Raw genomic sequence first — 14,126 nt, forward strand, 5'->3', positions numbered from 1 at the left:
CCGGGCTGTTCTTACCTTCTGTATCTGTAATTAGCACAAGCTTCCAACCCTATTGGTGACTGCATTGTCAATTGATACATGTCTGCTTGGAAAATAAGCCCTATTGAGTTCAAGCCCCAGGGAGGTGGAATTAGGACTGCAGTCTAAAGTATCCCATTTGTGAATTTTTTTAAAAAAAAGACCACTAAAAGACTTTTAGAAGACCGTTATTTTGTCATTGCTTGACGATTCAGCTGACCAAATCTCTCTTGAGCAGTCCTAACCTCTTTTGGCTCGTAACACAGTTTACATTTGTGCAATTCAGTCTCACAAGCTAGGTCTCTGGCTGATGATTTGGATGGCTCTGAACGGGGATTAGACAAGGAGGAGAGGTTCCCTTCGTGGCTATATTGATCATTCAGAGGCAGCATGGTGCTGGATACCAGTTGCTGGGGAACAAAGTGGGGGTGGGCGATTGTCTTCATGCCCTGCTTGTGGGCAACCCAGCACCATCCAGTTGGGCACGGAGAGGGGGAGGCAGGATGCTAGACTCCCTCCACGTAGAATGGCCACTCATGCACTGCCGAAAACGAGGACACAGACTTGCAGAAATTGTGCACATGCTAATTTATACTTTATTTATTTATTTATTGCATTTGTATACCGCTCCATAGCCGAAGCTCCCTGGGCAGTTTACAACAATTAAAAACATTAAAAGCAAATATACAAACTTAAACACACTTTTAAAAAGCAATTAAAAAATATAACATGTTGATGCAAGCTTAGAGATGCAATTATTATTATTTATTTATTATTATATCCCACCTTTTCTCCAAGGAGCTCAAGGTGGCGTACATGGTCCTCCTCTTGTTTCCTTCCCACAACAACCCTGTGAGGTGGGTTCGGCTGAGAGGCAGTGACTGGCCCAAGGTCACCCAGTAAACTTCATGGCTTTGCTATCATTTTTTAAAAGGAATCCAATGCATTTCTCTATAATGGGGCACAAGATTGTGACCTGTGTGAGCCTGCTTGGTCTGCTGTCCAGGTGCTGACTTTTGATGGGCAACTTAAAGCCTTTCTCTAACCAACTCTCCCTTCCTGCAGTTCTGTGTTCTTTACACCTGACTTGGACCAGTCAGCCCTTCACAGAGAGCAGAGGTGGAGGACCTTTGGTCCTCCAGATGTTGCTGGACTGCATCGTACCCAGCAAGCACCGTCCATGGCCAGGGATGATGGAAGTGGTAGTTCAGCAGTATCTTTAGCGTCAAAGGTTCCCCCCACCTGGCACAGAGGATGCCCTTCAACAGAGGACTGTCCCCTCGCTACATGGGCCCTTTGGTCTGGTCCAGCAGGGCTGCTCTTACGTTCTTCTCCTCCTACGCAACTGGGGTAATGTTTGGAGAGCTCCCACACATGTAATGTTTTAATCCGCAGGAGGAGAGGAGAGCTTTGGATAGGCAAGCCATAAGACACAAGCAGGAGAGACACATTTGAACTCCTGCCTCCCAATTGCTAGTCTCCATAGCTTCTTGCAGCCTCTCTGTTTTGCCTCTGCCTAAAATGTGAGACCTGACCCACTTGTTGCTGTTCTGTGAATCACGTATTGGCTATCCAGGCCCTCTTCTGCCTGGTCTCCCACTCTCGGATTGCCTCTGCTGGTCCTCCTTTTGTTGTTGCAACAAAGATATTTCACAGGAGAGGGGGAGAAAGGGCTCCCTTCAAACAAAAGGAATCTGTGTCAGTGAAAACAATGAACAGCATGTGAGTGGGGGGCGGGGAAAGTATTTTGGCAGAAAGCCAGATTGATGCAGCTAGATGTTGTAGCAACCCAAGTAAATTTCCATCCCGTTCCTTTTTCTGCGGCTGCTACCCAGTAAATTATGTTTTGGTGAGAATGTTAGGTTTTGTTTGGAAGCTGCAGCAGCTGCAAAATATTTCAGCTAGGCTGCCAAGTGGAACAACATCACCCCCCACAACATGCTTTGAGCACACACACTTTATTTATTTATTTGATTTATTGCACACTTTGCTTTGCATGCAGAAAGTCCAAGTCTCAATTCCTGACATATCCAGGTAGGGCTCAGAATGATTCCCCTGCCTGAAACCCTGGATAGTGGCTGCCAGTCAGTGTAGGCAATACTGAGCTAGATGGACTAGTGTTCTGACTCTGGAAAAGGCCACTTCCTATGTTCCCCAACATGCCCTCTCCCTGTTCCAAAGAGAAGCTCTCCTTCTGCCAAAAGTGGCTATTTTAACACCTGCTGTTGATTTTTCTTCCTCTTCATCACATCCTCATATCCTGCTGTTTATTTCTGAGTAGCTCTTTTCTTCAAAGTTCAGGAAGATTCCCCCTTCCTTTGTCCGCCTCCATCATTTGCCAGCTGCTTGTGTGTGGTGTCTGTTTGTTTTGATCTCACATTTGCACAAATGCAGCCCTGCTTTAAAATGGCCAGTTGGGGAAGGTTTTTTTTAAAGGATTTAAATGTTTATTTGAAGATAAAAATATACAGCATAAATATAAGCAGCATAACGACAGCATCAGAAAAATTAAGAGTGGATGAATAAATGAAATATACCCTTAGATAGTGTCAGATAAAAATGTACCGATTCCTTCAGCAAATACTTCACGGTACTCCTACACCAATACGTAACGGAAATATTTCCTTTTTCTTTTCAGTTTTTTAAGTACAATTACAGTAGGGCCCCACTCATACTGCAGGTTACATTCCAGACCCCCGCCAAAAAGCAGAACTCCATCAGTAAAATGGCACCCGATGCCTGAAAAATGCCGTAAAAGCGGAACAAGCGCCATATGAGTGGGGCCTTACTCTAATTGAAAGCCGCCATATTAGCGGAACGCCAAAAAGCAGGGCCCTACTGTAGTAACAAAAATAACAGATTATGTTCTTGATAATAACAATCCCCTATATATTAAAAAATAACAAAAAATAATAATTGGGTGACAATTTGAGCCTCTGATAATTACTGATCCCAAATAGGACCATTTTGATCCCAAATAGGACTTTATTATTATTATTATTATTATTATTATATCCTGCCCTACCTCCCGGAAGTAGCCCAAGGCAGCAAACAAAAAACAGTAAATATACTCTAAAACCTATTAAAAACAAAATACTTTAAAACATATGAAAACACATCTTTAAAAACATATGAAAACAAAACAGCTTAAAAACATCTTTAAAAAACTTTAAAACATCTTAAAAAGCAATTCCAGCACAGATTCAGACTGGGATAAGGGCTCTACTTAAAAGGCTTGTTGAAAGAGGAAGGTCTTCAGTAGGTGCTCAGCAATCTCTATCCTAATGTTTTTTATGTTGAAGGTCCTTTGTTCACACTGGTGACAACTGGCTCCACACTAGTGGAGCACTGGAATCTGCTCTGGGTTTTTAATCAGAACTTTGAAGGAGCTCCTTAAACATTTGCACTAAAAGCCTGTGTGGATTCCACTGTCCCACTGACACGGAGCCATCATTGTTTGGTTGCTAGCAATTCCAGGTAGCGCTAGGAAAGACCTGAACCCATTCCAGTCAGTATAGTAGATAATACTGAGCTAGGTGGTCTGACTTTGTAGAAGGCAGCAGCTTCCTGTATTCTGCTCTATGCAATGGTGTATGACTGTCTTCTTCAAGCTGGTGCCCTCCAGCTGCAACTCCAGGCAGCCCCAGTTGGGAATGGAGAGGTCTGTCAATTTTGGACCTCTCCGTTTCTCATTTTTCCAGTTGCTGCAGAAATTTAAATTCAGTTCTCCGCATTTCTACAGCAATTGGCAAGTTTTTTTGAAAACCCTCGTGAAAATTCTTCAGCATTTTAATGCAAGTTTCTCCTAATAAACACATTTTTGCAAGCAGTTTCTCCGAATATAAGGCATTGCAAAATCCATATAAGTGTAAATTTCAAAGGGTGGCTGTGTTTTGGTTCTTGTACTGTTTTGGAATGTGTGATTTGGCTTTAAAAGAGAACTGAATCTAATTTCTCCCTCACTCCTAGCATTGGGCTGGCTGGGGCTGATGGGAGTTGTAGTTCAAAACATCTGGAGGGCACTAGCTTGGAGAAGCTTGTTTTTATGGTAATCTAGGCGTACTTCAGAAAGATGATCTTGCATGAGTTTGGAAGAACACCCCTTCTCCTTGCTCAGGCAGCTCTTAGGTTGGATATTTCCCCCCCCCCCCGTTGCAATATGATCACCTGTGAATGTGCTCAGATAGGAGGAAAATAAATCTGTCTGCCCTAATCAATTTGCCTGGTTTGAATAACAGCATTGAAACAGCGTGATGTTAATTTAGCTAGCAGAAACAGTATGCGGTGGAGGAATAAGTTGATCACAATTTAGGGAATGCATTCCAAATAGTTTGGAGAGCAATCTCTGGCTATTGCACACCTCTGTGCCTAAACCATTGGATGCTGAAGTGTCTGGATGTGTACTGAACATGCTACAGGCTCTTTCCTGCACTTTTCCTCTTGTTTTCTGCACGACTTTGCTGGCTCTTTTTGCAGCCTTTTTGGCATCTAAGCAAGCGTTCCTGTCTCCATTTAAATTAGATTAGCTCTTTATCTGTGACTGCCTCTCTCGTTTGGACCGTGCCATCTCCTTCTTTCCCGCCTCTGATGCTGTTTTGGGGGGATAATTTGCCTCTCTCAAAAAACCTTCACTCTGTATGAATTTTATAGCTTTATTTGGGAAGGTAATTCTAGTGAACGGGGAGGGGAAGGGAGGCCAGCTGTCTCTTAACCCAGCCTTTGGCAACCTGGAGCTGTCCAGTTATTTTCTGGAAGGCTCCAAGTTACCAAAGTCTGTCTTGAGAAATTCAAAAAGAATATAGCTGTTCACTGTGCCTGTATAGCAGTAGAACTAGAACAACAGTGGGGGAGAGTCTGGCTGGCAGGCCAGATCCATACCTCCCCCCACCCCCATAGGCCAACTTTCTCAGTGGCTGGGGGCACCCAGCTGTCAATTACCTGGCACCATTATGATGTCTGGTGACTACTTCAAAGAAGCTTCCTCTTGGTGCCTATCAGGGAAGAGGCTGTCTGAACTTCCCCTGGGAGTTCCATAGTAATTGGGGCTGCCACAAAAAAGGCCCTGCTTTGAATTCTATCTCTTGGGGATGGATTAACTCTCATGCCATCTGAAGAAATTAAGATCTTCTCTTCCTCTATGGCGAACAAAAGCAGACTGGTTTACGGGGCAATTCCTCCTTACCCCACCCACCACATGCTTCTGAGCACAAAAACAATAGGGTGGCCACCGGGGGCTACCTGGTTGGTGTTGACCCATGACAGGGCCTTTTCAGCAGTGGCCTCCTTCTCTATGCTCCATCCAGGCAAGCAAGAGGCCCTCCTCAGTGATGTGTGTTTGTCTCCATTACTGTTGACTTTCAGGAGGACTCTGAAAACATTTCTGTTTACCCAGGCATTTGATGGCTGACAAGGACTGTTCCTAGTAACCCAGAGATCACTGGATGAAAGAATGTTTTTTAAACCATAATTGAGGCTTCCGAATGTTAACTGTCTTTAGAATGCATTTCTTTCTATTAAATTCTTTTGTTGATGTGTTTGCCGCCCTGGGCTCCCTCAGGAGGAAGAGTGGGATACAAAAATTAGCAATAAATAACTTGCACATGGGAAGCTTTTAGTTAGCGCTGGAAAGAGCCTTTGCTCAGTGGAGCTTACTTGTGAGGGTGGGAACAGGAGTTGCTGGATAATACAGCCCTGCCTTTGAGTGTCTATATGGCACCGCTGTGTTCAGTTCTGCTTCCAGCCAGTTGTGGAAAGTGTCCCATGGCCTCAGCAGCACTGAAGGGCTCTGGCGTGTGCACACAGTAAGTCTGAAGCAGCATTTATGCAACCGCTTTCTGATTCCGGTTGTCTCCCCCTGAGCCGCAGACCAGCATCTGACCAAGACAGAGGAGCTGTTTCTATAAATCTCTTTCAAAGGGGTCTTAAGAGGCTTCCACCCCCCACCTGCCTTTTGAATTCGGCACATGAAGGCCAGGCCAATCATCTGCGAGACCGCCAGTGAGAATGAAATGAAGGGTGCTGCGAATGTTGCGCCTTAATGGATCGCAGGATTTATGGAGCGGACTCTCCGGTTTGTGCAGGGCGTGCTTAATGAGGAGGAAAGGAGAAGCCGGTTAGCACAGCCGACCTGTTCTCTAGACTGAGCGTGGTGGAACGCAGCTCCCAAACGTCTGATCACCAAGGCGATTTGCAGCTGGGGGCCGGCGGTTGTCGCATGAGCCGAGCAGCTGAATCGTGCTCATGTGGGAACTATGGAGAGGCAGAATGGTACAAGAGAACGCAGCAATCTCAGCCTACATCATAAGACTTTGAAAGCGCGGTTGAGTATTAAAAGCGGGTTTGGGGAATTGACCACGCAAGAGGAAGGAGAAACGTGCCAGATGAAAGGAAGCAATTAGATAGGTGCAGCGTTTCACTCTGAGCATAGTAGGAGGGCCTTCCCACCCCACCGCCGTATTCTGTAGGTGTTGTGCAAACCCCCTGCTGTTGCAGAAATGAAGTATTATATTGCTTACAGCAGAAGTGGGGAGCCTCCTCAGGGGCAAATTCTGTCTTTCTCTCCGCCTCCCCTGGAACTCTCCCCAGGCCTCACCCCTGCGCAGCCCTGAATCGCACCCTCCTGGGTGTTCTTGTCTGGATGGGATGCAGCCTTGACCTGTGATCACTTCTCTTGCTCTTCTGGATGGAGGATAGATAAGAGTGTGTATAGGAACTAGCCTACCGTACAAAGGTATAATTTACATTTATTGCTCTGCCCACTCTTGTGTCTGGCTCCATAAATCACTGGCATGTGGCCCTTGGAAGGTTGTCTAGAAGGGAATGTGGCCCTTGGGATGAGAAAAGTTCTCTTGCCTATCTTATACGTGAGCCGCTTTGAACATGGGAAGGATAAGTCTCTAAATCAGCCTTCCCTGCAACCTGATGTTTTCCAGATGTTTGACTACAATTCCTATCAGCCCAGCCAGTACAGGGGTAAGCTAGGTAGTGACAACACACACAAACACACACACACACACACACAGTCCATTTGCATCTCCATGAAGCTGCTTCTGCCTCTGTCTGGGAGGCTGTGCAGGTAGCCTTATTGCAAAAGCACTGCCGCGTAGAAGGAGGGAGTTCTTGCCAAACGTTCAAAACTAAAATTCTTAGAAAAGCTTTGCTGTTTGGCACATTAGAGTTAATTCTTTCATCTTGGGTAATTCAGCCAGCTTGACATCCATCTCTCCTCTCCTCCCCCTCTGTGACTCACAAATGTTCATTATTTCCCAGTGGAGGCTGTTAATCTTGTAATGTGGAAACCTGGGTATATTTGGCCTCCACAGACGCTCACTCCGTTAACAATGCTGATCCCCCCCATGTCAACTGGCCCCTGATCCCTGTTCTAACAGCAGCTTTCTGTAGAGACATTTTAGCAGGTAAAACGTTTCCCACTGGAAGGTTCCCTGCAGATTTCTGAAGACTGAGCTGCTGTTTAAAGGCACAAGAGCAGGCCTGACTGCCTTTTTGTCTGGTCAGTTGACAACCCTCTGCTCGAGGCAAACGATGCATTGGTTATGTCATGCTGAGATTCAGTGCATATTAACTTGGGAGTGAGCCCCACTGACCTTGTTTGTGACTTGGGGCCCCTCCAGATATCCTTTTTATTGTCTGTCCATGATGCTTTGGGCTCATGATGGTATCGGGGCAGTTGTATGCAATCTTGCTTTCAGCACTGTTTGTACCTGCTTGCAGATACACTTCCTTTGTTTCCGTGCATGTTCAGTAGCTGAACATGCTGAAATCCTGTAGCTTTTCATATCACAAATGTTTCTGTGTGTGTGTGTGGCCTGTCTTTATTGTGCTTTTGTGCAAGAGCGCTCCCCCAAATGGCAATAATGCAATAACATTGGAGAAACATTGCAGAACTACTAGTGTAAAGATGTGCGGATAGTTCAGTGTAAATCCACTATTATGTAACTTTAAAGTTGACAATGAGGACATTGAACTTGTCAAGGATTATCTTTTTTTTTTTTTTTTCAATAATTTTTATTCAAATTTTCATAAAACATACAAGACAAAATCATAAAACATTCAAAGACAAAAAACAAAATCAAAAATAGTTAAACAAAAAGAAAAAAAGAAAAAAAAAACAAAAATAAAAAATAAAGAGTAAAATATTGACTTCCCATTTGTCAAAGATCAAATCAGTTATAAGTCTATAATATATAGCAATCCTGTCTCTTAAGTCATATTATAAAATCACTTTCCTCCAGTAGTTATCTTACTTAATCATCAAATCTCATAAACATTACTTTATTCTTTCCACAAAAAGTCAAAGAGAGATTTCAATTCTTTAAGAAATATATCTATCAATTTTTTTTTCCAGATAAGCATATCGATTAATCCATCTCATTACTAATTATGATAATCTTATTGTCATAACCATAGTCAAAATAAACATTTCAATTAATCCATCACATCAGAATCTGTTAGGTTCAGTAATTTCAGTAGCCATTGTTCTATTATCTCTATTAGTTCCATTTTCCATCTTCCATCTTCAGTAGTCTTGTTAAGTCCAGTAATTTCAATATCCAATCTTCCATTATCAGTATTCCATAATAATCTTGCTGTCAAAGCCATAGTCATATAGTAAGAGTCTGATGGGAATTACCTCTATCCCAAATATTTTCTTGCCATCCATTCTGAATAGGTTGCTGAAATACTGCTGTAAAATCATATCTCTGTTCTTTTTTTCAAAATACACTGGGTCATCTCTTAAAAGTTTTTCCATTGTCACATGGCTGCAGTTAATTCCATAGATTTTCTCTATATTGGGCTCCATCACATCATTCCAGTCCAGAAGATAATCCATGCCATTGATAACTTTATCTCTAGAATCTTCATTAATTTCTTCAGAGATAACATTGAGTTCCAAACAATAGATTTTATTTCTAAAGTCCATAGACTCCAAATCTTGTTCCTGTTCCACGTTTGTTCCAATCTCCGGGATCTCCTCTCTCACAGGGACCCCTATTCCAGTCTCCAGGGTCTCCTCTCTCACAGGGACCCCTGTTCCAATCTCCGGGGTCTCCTCTCTCACAGGGACCCCTTCCAGGGTCACCTCTCTCACAGGGACCCTTATATCTTTAATCTCCTGCTTCATTTTACTCAATTCAATTTTCGTTATCTCAATCTCATCCATTATTTTCTGAAACATAGTTATTTCCAGATTCTCAGCCACTTTCTTAATTGCCATTTTAAAAGAAAAATATAGGAAAACCACTTCTTATTTCAGCAACAATTGGGTTAATACTCCAAACTTGGTGACATCACAGTATAAACAGAGCAGACAGCCTTATCTCTCCAATAGTTAAGTAAACAAAATGCAGTTCCCAGGATCGAAACAATTAATGGCAATCGTCAAGAAACAGATTCGTCAAAATAAAATAGACCAAAAAGAGAGTAGTCTCAAAACAGTATAATATTTTTCAAAATAAAAATCTGGAATAGAAATCCCTCTTCTGTGTGTATCTTTAGAATGCAAATCCAGGACAGCTTTTTGCAACAAAAACAGAGATAAGCTATTAATTAGTGCGTAGCAGAGAGAAGTTACGGCTCCCCAGTGAGATGTCAAAAACCGATCAATCTGGCAAATCTCTTTTAAACAGCAACAATTTAAGTCAAGTAAAAGAAAAATATAGAAAGAAGGGTGCTTGCCTGTTAATGCGTTCTCTCTTAGAAGATAAGATGAACGTTCGCTTTAACAGATAGAGCTTGCTGTTGAAAATCCGTCCCACCTTCGTCGGCTGGACCTCGTCCCATAAATTAATGAGATCTGGTCGTCCCAACAAAAATAGGCTTTGAGGTTAATCTCTTCGTTTCTCCCTACCCGGGAGAAGTTTAATCAGTCAAAAAAAAAGAAAAAACTGACTGATATATCTGAATAAGCTTCTTTTGAGGCAGGAGCCCGTCTCAAAAGCAGGCACAGGCTAAGTCACCCTTCCCGGAAGTCGAACTTGTCAAGGATTATCAACACCTTGGCACAGTCATTAACCAAAATGGAGAGAATAGTCAAGAAATCAGAAGAAGGCTAGGACTGGGGAGGGCAGCTATGACAGAACTAGAAAAGGTCCTCAAATGCAAAGATGCATCACTGAACATCAAAGTCAGGATCATTCAGACCATGGTAGTCCCGATCTCTATGTATGGATGTGAAAGTTGGACAGTGAAAAAAGTGGGTAAGAGAAAAATCAACTCATTTGAAATGTGGTGTTGGAGGAGAGCTTTGCGCATACCATGGATTGTGAAAAAGATAAATAATTGGGTTTCAGAATTAAACCAGGACTATCACTAGAAGCTAAAATGATGAAACGGAGGTTATCATACTTTGGACACATAATGAGAAGACATGATTCACTAAAAAAGACCATAATGCTGGGAAAAACAGAAGGGAGTAGAAAAAGAGGAAGGCCAAACAAGAGATGGATTGATTCCATCAAGGAAGCCACAGACCTGAACTTACAAGATCTGAACAGGGTGGTTTATAACAGATGCTACTGGAGGTCACTGATTCATAGGGTTGCCATAAGTTGTAATTGACTTAAAGGCACATAACAACAAAATACACTATTGCATCAATGACATGTTGTAGAATATACAAGCAAAAAAGACCCATTGCATGCCTGCAGGGGCCCTTGCCTTCTGAGTAAACATGATAATGGCCCACCTAGTCCTGCATCTTATGGCCAGCCAGGTGCCTGTGGGAAGCCCACAAGGAGAGCCTGAGTGTAAGAGCCTTGCCCTTAAATTGGTCATTTTCCCACACTTGTTATGTATGTATTATTACATTTTTACCCCACCTTTACTCGTAGCAGCTTATGGTAGCATACTAAACATGGTTTCCCACCTCTCCATTTTATCCTCATAATATCCCTGTGAGGTAGGATAGGCTGAGAGCTTTCAACTGGCCCAAGGTCACCCAGTGGGATTCATCGCTATGTGGGGATTTGAGCCCTAGTCTCCCAGGTCCCGGTCCAATACTCTAACCACTATACCACACCACTGGTTCTTCTCTAACACTTTCAAAGCACAAAAAGTTCTTAAAAAAAAAAAGAATAGATGTGTTGTCCCAGAGCACTTTAATCATGCAAACCTAAATTTCCAGTGTGCAACTGAATCTCTCCTGCAACATAGTGATAGTCTGCAGGCAAGCTTGGAATAAAGAAGCCTCCTCTGTTCCGATGCAAGCACCATACGATAAACCAAACTTAGCGGAGGTCTGTTTTTCAACAAGCTCCATGTCTGTCTACACTTTGAGATAATCTCCATTTGCTCCTTAAACCATACTACAGCTGTGTCATTTTTTTAGTCATCGAGTAGACCAAAGCAACAATGTAGGAGCTGTCACCCTTGAGCTCCCTGTCTTTATTGTAACATGTTGAATGCTGAGTTTGCTTTTTTCGTCTTCCCTCCTTGCCCCTTCCCCCTTGTGTGTCACGTTTTTTAGATAGTAAGCATCTGGGCAAGGACTGTCTTGTATTAGTGGATTGCATGCAAGCCACTCTGGGAGCCTTTTTGGCCATAGAGTGAGGTACAAATACAATAAATAGACAGTATCTGACTTCTGTCCATTTGAGGCTGTCTTGATACCGGCCAGAACAGGTGGGCAAGGGCCACACAAGGCACCTCTGCATTGTTGATGTGTGTGCCTGTGCAGAGCAATAGCAAAGATCAAGTGTGTCAAATTCCCTTAAGAAAAGATCTGTGTTTGCAAGGGCTTTGCTTTTGCTCTGTGAGTGTGCAACCTGACTCTGGGCAATAAGACCTCTCCTTTTGGGCACTTAAGGACTTTTCCTCCACATGGCCTCAAAACTCCCTGACAAGAAAAGACATTGTGGAGTGCCAGATTTGTCCCTTTGACAGTTTCCTGTTTCTATATTAAGAGTGCTTCCAGATTGTTATTTCCAGGTCCAACTCAATCGCATACTGGCAAATTCAGGTTGTGCAATTTAGAGTTGATGTAGAACTCTTGTACAGCAGGTACCAATTGGCATCTGTCTTGGATTTGTATTGACTTTATGTGTGTTCTGTTTTAAGCTGTTTTTATATTTATAAATGTATTTTAAATTGTTATGGGAAATGATTCATGAATATTATGATAATCCACTGCTGCAAAAGATTAAACTTTTTGTGATCAAGAATGCGATGGCAAAATGCATTGGGATGTAAGAATGCTTGATGCAACATCATCTCCCTGCAAACAAATCAGAATAAATGCTCATTAAATTGTTTAATCTCCTCACAAACAAATGGGAATGAATGCTCAAAAAACAGGTCGTCTGGAAGTGACCAAAGAGAGCCATGTGATGGATGGAACATTTGCAAAGTTTCAGACGTTGTGACTTTAATGGAAACATTTTTTGCCATCGGTTCCTTGCTCAACAAAAGAAAAAACATCTTGAACAATTTCACAGTGTGACTTTTCCCTCTCTTTCCCCTGCCCTTGAATGGGGCAGAGGTTTTCTTTGTTGAAGCGTTTTAAAGTGACATCCCATCTCTCAAGATGAAGAGTATATGTCTATTTCTCTCTTAAGGATTAAAGGCAGTCTGAAAGAGGAATGCTCCAAGTGGTATGATCTTAAGCTAAACAGGGCTGGGTCTGGATGGTAGCTATGGAGGGTGGTGCCTCGGATGTCATTGGGGCAGTGAATCCACTCTGGGTTTTAGTCCAAACTTTCAAGGAGTTGTCTAAAGTGCTGAACCTGTTTTGGGAATAGGTTTCAGCACCTTGATCAGCTCCTTGAAAGTTAAACCCCAAGCAGATTCACCACCCCAGTGGGTGGGAGGCACCCTGTGAAGCCCCCTTAATTCAAGGGCACATTCATGCCATTAAAAAGCACTCAGGAAGAGGGTAGAGCCTGGCTCGTGAAGGGCCTGGGGGAGAATGCCAGAGGTTCCTCACCTCTGGATTACAACCTTGACATCAGTTGGTGCCCCATTGGCCTCTTGCTGGCCTGACTCCTCTGCCTTTCCTGCAGCTTGACACACACAAAATTAAGCAGCTAATTAACTTTCCTGGCATGGGATAAACTGGTGGGGGAAATGTTCATCTCCGTGCCCAGTCAAACAAATGATCTTTTTTTCTGTGTGTTGGGCCAGCATCCCTAAGACTGCCACCAGACTCTGCCTTGCTCTGTTCCAAGCAAGTAAATCTGTTTCTGAGTGAGCAGGCACCAGGATCAGGTGGCCATATTTTGTTTCTGCTTCTGAAAGAATGCGAACAAACTTATCGGATGAACATCTGCAAATACATTTTTCTATTGCCGTTCATTTGCCTTTGGGTCTGTCTGGTTGCGTCCGAGCTTCATCTTTTAAGAGCGAGAAATAATCCCTCCTTCAACCCACAACAAATGTTAGGGCTGCCTTAGAGGAATGTAAGCATCATTTGTCAATACTTCCAGTTCAATGGAATTGTTTTTATCATCCTGTGTCAGTACAAGGTGCTGTACACTATTCTCCCCATTCCATTTTATCCTCAAAACGGCCTTGTGAGGGAGGTTAGACTGGGAGGTAATGACTGGCCCAAAGTCACCCAGTGAGCTTCATGGCTGAGTGAGGATTTGAACTCTGGTCTCCCAGCAAATAGTCCAACACTAAACATCATACCAGCTTGAAGCAGATTCTTAGTTCAGGCGTCGCACCAAACCTTGGTTTGCACCAAGCATCATTTAGAAGCCAAATCTTGGTTTGAGGTTACAAATGTATAGTAGACACCCATGGTTTAGGGTTGCTTGTCAGCTGTGGCTTCCTGCCTGCTTCCCATTTCTACGAGGCAGGGACCTGTAGAGGAAGAGCTTATCAACTGCTACAACAATATTCTTGTACCATAACTTTTAAATTTTAGTTATTGAGCAGTAAGTAAATAAAATGTTGCGCTCCAACTCAGAGAATAATGAGGGTTTATTGGCTGTTTATGCACTATGATGTGGCAAGCTAGAAATCGCTCCAACAAAAATGAAGCTTCCTTGAATCGTGCTTTGGTGCAGAGGTAGCCAACGTGCTGCCCTGCAGATATTGGTGGACTACAGTTCCCATTATCCCTGGCTATTCACCATGCTGTCTGGGGCTGA

The 14,126-nt window shown here is 43.1% G+C and overlaps 1 protein-coding gene across 2 annotated transcripts in view; it reads left to right on the forward strand.

Annotated features, from left to right (window-relative positions):
• The window catches only part of RELT (RELT TNF receptor), an 86,834-nt gene that overhangs the window by 20,171 nt on the left and 52,537 nt on the right, over positions 1 to 14,126 (forward strand). Inside the window, exon 1 of one of the 2 annotated variants that reach the window (XM_061629077.1) lies at positions 6,697 to 6,748. The exons of the other annotated variant lie outside the window; for it this stretch is intronic. The gene's annotated coding sequence lies outside the window, so the exon portion shown is untranslated. Of the gene's footprint in view, positions 1 to 6,696; positions 6,749 to 14,126 lie in introns of those variants that run through there. 2 annotated transcript variants of the gene reach the window in all.

The sequence above is a fragment of the Rhineura floridana genome, chromosome 5 (genome assembly GCF_030035675.1).
Source record: "Rhineura floridana isolate rRhiFlo1 chromosome 5, rRhiFlo1.hap2, whole genome shotgun sequence".
NCBI classification, from domain to species: domain Eukaryota; kingdom Metazoa; phylum Chordata; class Lepidosauria; order Squamata; family Rhineuridae; genus Rhineura; species Rhineura floridana.